The 7,214-nt window shown below is 38.8% G+C and overlaps 1 pseudogene across 1 annotated transcript; it reads right to left on the reverse strand.

Moving 5' to 3' along the window:
- Positions 1-5,745: 5,745 nt before the first annotated feature.
- LOC308245718 (ras-related protein Rap-1b-like) lies at positions 5,746-6,301 on the reverse strand (annotated as a pseudogene). Its single transcript has one exon. The product of its transcript is annotated as a ras-related protein Rap-1b-like (transcript).
- Positions 6,302-7,214: the final 913 nt, after the last annotated feature.

Here is a 7,214-nt window from a genome sequence, read left to right on the forward strand (position 1 = left end):
AGCCATTTTTGTTGGGATTTATTTATCTCCTATAATTGAAACTTTGTAGCTTTGAGTGGAGGCCTGGGCCCGCCAGGGTGTGCAGAAAGCTTGGCTTCCTCCATTTCCAGGGAAACCCAGGCCTCCTGCTCTCTCTGTAGCCACAGCCATCTTGGTTAGGTTAATTTGCATACTCACTCCTGATTGGCTTGTGGGCATGGCTTGTGGGTGTAGCAGAGTTATGGTTAATTTGCATATTACTCTTTTATTAGGATGCTCAACCACTGAGCCATGCCGGCTGGGCTGAAATGTGTTTTAATAATAATAATAAATAAATGAATATATGTTGCTAGCATTTACGATTTAGAATATAGTTTATACATCTCTTTTTAGCTAAAATAGTTCATTCATTGTGCAGTTTTAGTTTTGTAGAAAACATTGAGTGAAAAATACAGTTCTCATATACCTTCTCACCCTCCTCCCAGTTTCCTTTATTATTAATATATTTCATTAGTATAGTACATCTGTTATAAGTGATAAGCCAATATTGATATATTGCTAGTACTGTCCCTGGTTACATTAGATTCACTCTTTGTGTTGTACATGCTGTTTTTTTTAATATTGTCGACAGTATTACAGATGTCCCCATCCCCCATTACTCCCCTCCACCCAGCCCCTCCCTACTTCAGGCCTTACCCAAAATATTGTTTGTGTCCATGGGCTATGCATATAGGCATATATGTTATTTCGTTAATCTCTACCATCTCCCCATCCCCCCGCCCTTCTGAGATCTGTCAGTCTGTTCCCTGCGTACATGCCTCTAGACCTATTTTGTTTGTCAGTTTATTTTGTTCATTAGATTCCACATATAAGTGAGATCATGTTGTTAAAGAATTTACCAGGTAAACAAAAAATACACAGGAGTACTTGGAGGTCCAGGATAAACCCATTTATTTCCAGATGTTTCACATGTACTAGTACAGTGACTTGGGGGGTCAGTTCTCCAAATCCTGAGTAAGCCAATATGGAGGAAGTTTTCTCTTTATACCCTTTGGTTTCTTTGTTTTCTGTTTCCTAACTACCAGGCTTTTGTGGTGGGCTTCCACAGCCCCTCCTGAGGCAGTTAGAAGGGGAAGTTAGATTGTATCTAAATGCCTGGTCTGAGTGGTGTCAGTGACCTCCCCTGTAGCTAAGCTGTTACATTCTTTGTTTATGGCCCCTTTGTACATTGGGATTACTTAGGAAAACAGGTCTTGCTAGACCAGATTGTGGAGAAAGGGGCAGTGACTTAATTATAGGCTATCAAGAATGTACATTAAGTTACTGGCACAGATTCAGATTGCTAGCCCCCCAAAATGTCTTATTTTCCCCATCAATGTGATATTTGTTTTGTTTTGTTTTCTGACTGACTTATTTCACTTAGCACAATAATGTCCAGATCCATCCATCCATGCCCTCATAATGGGAAAGAGATGCTTTTTTTTTTTTTTTTTTTTTTTTACAGCAACATAGCATTCCATTGTGTAAATGTATCAGAGGTGTTTTTTTGTTTGTTTGTTTTTTTTGTTGTTGTTTTTTTTTTTTTTTTTTTTAATCAATTCATCTACTGATGAGCACTTGGGCTGTTTCCAGACCTTAGCTATTGTACATAACAATATGTACATAGGAGTGCATATATTCTTTCTGGTTGGTATTTCGGGGTTCTTAGGATATATTCCCAGAAGTGGGATCGCTGGGTCAAAAGGTAGTTCCATATTTAATTTTTTGAGGAAACTCCATACTGTTTTACACAGTGGCTATACCACTTTGTATTCACACCAGCAATATGATAGGGTTCCCTTTTGTCCACATCCTTGCTAGCACTTGTTTATTGATTTATTGATGCTAGCCATTCTGACATGTGTGAGGTGATATCTCATTGTGTTTTTAATTTGCATTTCTTTAATGATTGAGTGACCTTGAGCATCTTTTTATATGTCTACTTGTCATCTGTATATTCACTTTGGAGTAGGGTCTATTCAGGTTCTTTGAAAATTTTTTAATTGAATTGTTTGTCTTCCTTTTGATGAGCTTTATGACTTCTTTGTATATTTTTGGAAATTAATCCCTTATCAGACATATCATTGGTAAATATGATATGTACATATCTCCCATACAATGGGCTCCCTTTTCATTTTGTTGATGGTTTCTTTTGTGGTGCAAAAGCTTTTAATTTTGATGCAATCCATTTGTTTATTTTCTCCTCTGTTTCTTGCCCTAGTAAATGTATCAGTGAAAATACTGCTATGTGAGGTATCTGAGATTTTACTGCCTATATTTTCTTCTAGGATTTTTATGGTTTTGTGACTTTTCTACATTTCGAGTTTATTCTTTTGTATGGTGTAAGTTGGTGGTCTAGTTTCATTTTTTTGTAATGAACTTGTTCAATTTTTCCAGCATCATTTATTAAAAAGAGACTATCTTTAATCCATTGTGTGCTCTTGCCTCTTTTGTCAAATATTAATTGGATTGGCATGGATTGATTTCTGGGGGTCTCTGTTCTGTTCCATTGGTCTATATGCTTGTTCTTATGCCAGTACCAGGCTGTTTTGATTGCAATGAAAGATAATGTTATGTATTTACAGGATAATTTTATTGCCCTAAATACCCTCTGTTTATCACTCCCTCTTCAAGAAATCTCGCAACCAGTGATGATCTCACTCTCTCTATAGTTATACCTTTTCCAGACTGTCATATATTTGTAATCATGCAGTATGTTGCCTTTTCTGATTGGATTCTTTCATTTAGAAATATGCATTTAAGGTTTCTTTATATTTTTTGAGGCTTAATAGCTCATTTCTTTTTATTGGTGAATAACATTCAATTTTATGAATATAACACAATTTATCTATTTGTCTATTGAAGGACATTCTAATTGCTTCCAAGTTTTAGCAATTATGAATTCATGTGCAGCATTTTGTATGGACATGAATTTTCAACTCATTTGAGTAAATACTGAGCATTGTAAATTCTGGATCACATGGTAAAAGTGTAAGTTTTGTAAGAAATTGTCAAACTATTCCAAAGTAAGCTTACCATTTGCATTTCCATTGATAATGAGTGAGAATTCTCCTTACTCCACATCTTCACCAGTATTTGGTACTATCAGTGTTTTTATTTTAGCTACTAGAGGCCCGGTGCATGAAATTTGTGCACTGGAAGGGGGTGTCCCTCAGCCCAGCCTGCACCCTCTCCAATCTGGGACCCTCGGGGGATGTCCGTCCCTCTCACAATCTGGGACTGCTGGCTCCCAACCACTCGCCTGCCTGCCTGCCTGATTGCCTCTAACCGCTTCTGCCTGCCAGCCTGATCACTCCCTAACCACTCCCCTGCCAGCCTGATCGACACCTTACTGCTCCCCTGCTGACCCGATTGCCACCAACTGCCCTACCCTGCCAGCCTGGTCACCCCCAACTGCCCTCCCCTGCAGGCCTGGTCACCCCCAAATGCTCTCCCTCCCCTGCAGGCCCAGTTGCCCCCAACTGCCTTCCCCTGCAGGCCTAGTCCCCCCCCCCCCCCAACTGCCCTCTCCTGCTGGCCTGGTTGCCCCCAACTGCCCTCCCCTGCCAGCCATCTTGTGACCACAGGGGGGTGGCAGAGGGGTGGCCATCTTGTGTGAGGGTGTGATGGTCAATTTGCATATTACCTCTTTATTATATAGAATTCTGATAGTTGTATAGTGTTATCTCATTATTGTTTCAATTTGCAATTCCCAAATAACAAAGATGATAGCATCTTTTCATATGCCTAATTGCCATCTGTGTATCTTCTTTGATGAGGTGTCTCTTCAGGTCTTTTGCCTATTGTTTTAATTGCATTGGTTGTTTTCTTATTGATGAGTTTTAAGAGTTCTTTATGTATTTCAGATTCTAGTCCTTTATCAGATATGTGTTTAACAAAAATGTTTCTACCGGTCTGTGGCCTTTCATTCCCTTAACAGTGTCTTTCACAGAGCTGAACTTTTAATTTTTTTAATTTTTATTTATTTATTTTTGCATGGCAATCCAAATTTATTGAACTACTAATGCTAAGTTATACAAAATTACACTACTTTAATTAAGGCTTTTAGTTTACATTTGGCCACCTCTTAGTAGTTGTAACCATTTAAATACTGTGGCTCCCTGTTGGATAGACACACAATCTTTACACCCAATCATTAATGCATACAAAGCAACAAGGCATTGTTAAATAAAACAGCAATAGTTACTGCAACTTGGGCCTTGTGACCAATTATACATGATTAAAATTACTTCCCACATTCACAGCCACAGTACTAGTCCACCATTTAACATCTCAACCAAAACATTACACATGTGAAACAATCACCAACAGGCAAAAATACTAAACCTGCATATTTGGTATTGCAAATACACTTATGCATGAGCAAGCAAGGGATTCACAGTGAGAATCTATAGCTGCAGAAGCCTGAAAATGATTTACAAAAATTGTTAAATCATTAAAAATTGTTTGAAACTATACACTGCTTGTAGACCCCCCACTATACACACAACTATAAACATTGTTCCCTATGTAAACAAAAAAGGAAACATATAAGAGATTTGAAAAATCTGGACATTTCCTTTCCAACAGATATTAAAAGCAACATTTTTAATCTAAGACATTATATTGAAAGGACTATTGTATTTTTAAAGACAAGATCACTGTCTCCACAGGTTTTTTAAAAATTAAAAAAACCTATATAGCTGTGTTAATCAAAGAGCTTATTTGTACAATACACTGGTAATAACCTTGATTTTCTTTTAAAAAATTATAATAAGCTACAAGTATCAAAAAAGTGAAGTTATCTGGAGTAGTCTATATAGGAGCTCTTTGGACTTTCTTTTAATATGCTAAAATAGTGGTGCTTTTAGGATTTACATTATTGTACTCTCCAAAACAAAGTATGGGGCGTGTTATAGTATACAGTACACCATTTTCATACACGTACAACATTGGTGGATGAAAATGTCTCTTAGCAGTAATACTGGATTGTAGCCTCTGGTTTTACCAGATGCATACACTAGAGCTATCTATACTAATAAAAGGGTAATATGCTAATTAGATAGGGAGATCTTCTGGACATCCTTCTGGACAAAGCCATGGTGGTGGGGCTGAGGCAGAGGCGGTTAGGGTTAGGGGTGATCAGGCTGGCAGGGGGGCAGTTGGGGGTGATCAGGCTGGTGGGTGGGCAGTTGGGTGCAAGCAGGCCAGCAGAGTGGACAGTTGGGGGCAAGCAGGCCAGCAGGGGGGGAAGTTGGGGGCGATAAGGCCAGGGGTAGTTTGGGGGTGATCAGGCCAGCAGGGGGCGCATTTGGGGTGATGAGGCTGAAAGGGGGAGCAGTTAGGGGAGATCAGGCCAGCAGACAGAGTGGTTAGGCACAATCAGGCAGGCAGGCAGGTGAGTGGTTAGGAGACAGCATTCCCGGATTGTGAGAGGTCCCAGATTGGAGAGGGTGCAGGCCAGGCTGAGAGACATTCCCTCCCCCCGCCCGTGCATGAGTTTCATGCACCGGGCCACTAGTTAATATAAATAAAATCTCTCTTGTGATACTGGAAAGTGATTAGAATGTGCAAACTGATGTAGTAGCTTTCATCTGCCTCTTAAAGGGTACCACCACAGAAAGTCCATTTAAGATGTTGGTAAGTTTAACAAGTTGGAATGCTGGCACTGTTGAATTGGGCAACAGTTCTTCAGACCTGGCTCAGAGCTACAATGCATTTAGCATATTAAAGTAGCTGACATGATAACTTTTTGCGGGCCTTCCCAGGCACTGGAGTTTTCCTGTTACTTTGCCGCACTAGGTCATAAAAGATCTCATTAACATTTATTTTTGATTTTTGCAGGGGATTCTAAGAATGCACAGTTGTTCCATTGTCTTGCTAGATTTTGATCTTGTTTCTTTTCCTACAACTCTTTCATCTTCCAAGTCACACTTACTACCAACCAGAATCATTGGAACATTATCAGTGTCTTTAACTCAAAGAATCTGTTCACTCAGATCTTGTAAATCATTAAATGTAGGTTGTGCTATGATGGAATAAACTAATGCAAAGCCTTGTCCATTTTTCATGTACAAATCCCTCATTGCTGTAAATTGTTCTGTTCCTGCAGTATCCAAGATTTCAAGCATACACTGTTGTGCTCTACTTCAACTTGCTTTCTATAAGAATCTTCTATCGTAGGATCATATTTTTCAACAAAAATTCCTTGAACAAACTGTACAGTCAGAGCAGATTTTCCACCGCCTCCTGAGCCAAGAGCGACTAGCTTATACTCACGCATGGTGCAAACCTGTCAAAAGCTAGTACCTCTCCGCTGTCGCTGTCAGTGGGTCCCCATAGCCAGCGTCGCCCCACACGTTGCGCTCCCTCCTGGTCACTGCTCCAGGCGCCATGGTGGTCCTGCGCTGCCACCGCTCTGGCTGGTTTACACGTCTGACTCTGGGCGAGGTTTCTGAACTTTTTATTTTTAATTAAGTGTAACTTTTTTTTTCATGGATCATGCTGTAGATGTTATATTTAACAAGTCAATGACCATATTCAAGGCCACATATTTTCTCCTGCTATCCACTAGGAATTTTATGGTTTTGCACTTTACGTTTATATCTAGGCCCTATTTTGAGTTAATGTTTGTTAAGGTATAAAATCTGTGTCTAGATTTATTGTTTTGCATGTGGATGTTCAGTTGTTCAGATAGTCTGATGAAAAGGCAATCCTTTCTCTATTGAATTGCCTTTGCTTTTTTTTTTTTTTTTTTTTTTTGCCAAAGATCAGTTGATTATATTTGTATTGATTTATTTCTGGGCTTGTTTTATTTTCTATTAACCTGTCTCTTTTTGACCAATTCCACACTATCTTGAATAATGTAGTTTAAACTAGGAACTTGAGTAGTGTTAGTGTTTCACTATGTTCTTCTCATTCAATATTCTTTTTTTTTTCTGGGTTTTTTGCCTTTACGTAAAATTTTAGAATCAGTTTGTCAATATCAAACAAACTTGCTGTGCTTTGGATTGAGATTGCATTGAAGCTTTAGACAAGTTGGGGAGAAGTGACATACATGGAACATTGTTTATTTCTTTAGATATTCCATGTTTTCTTTGTCATCAGACTTTTTTGGTAAGTCTTCTCATGTAGATTTTGTGCATATTTTAGGTGTATACTTAAGCACTTAATTTTTGTGCTAATATAAATGCTGT

Source organism: Plecotus auritus, assembly GCF_963455305.1.
Source record: "Plecotus auritus genome assembly, chromosome: 1".
In the NCBI taxonomy this organism is placed as follows: domain Eukaryota; kingdom Metazoa; phylum Chordata; class Mammalia; order Chiroptera; family Vespertilionidae; genus Plecotus; species Plecotus auritus.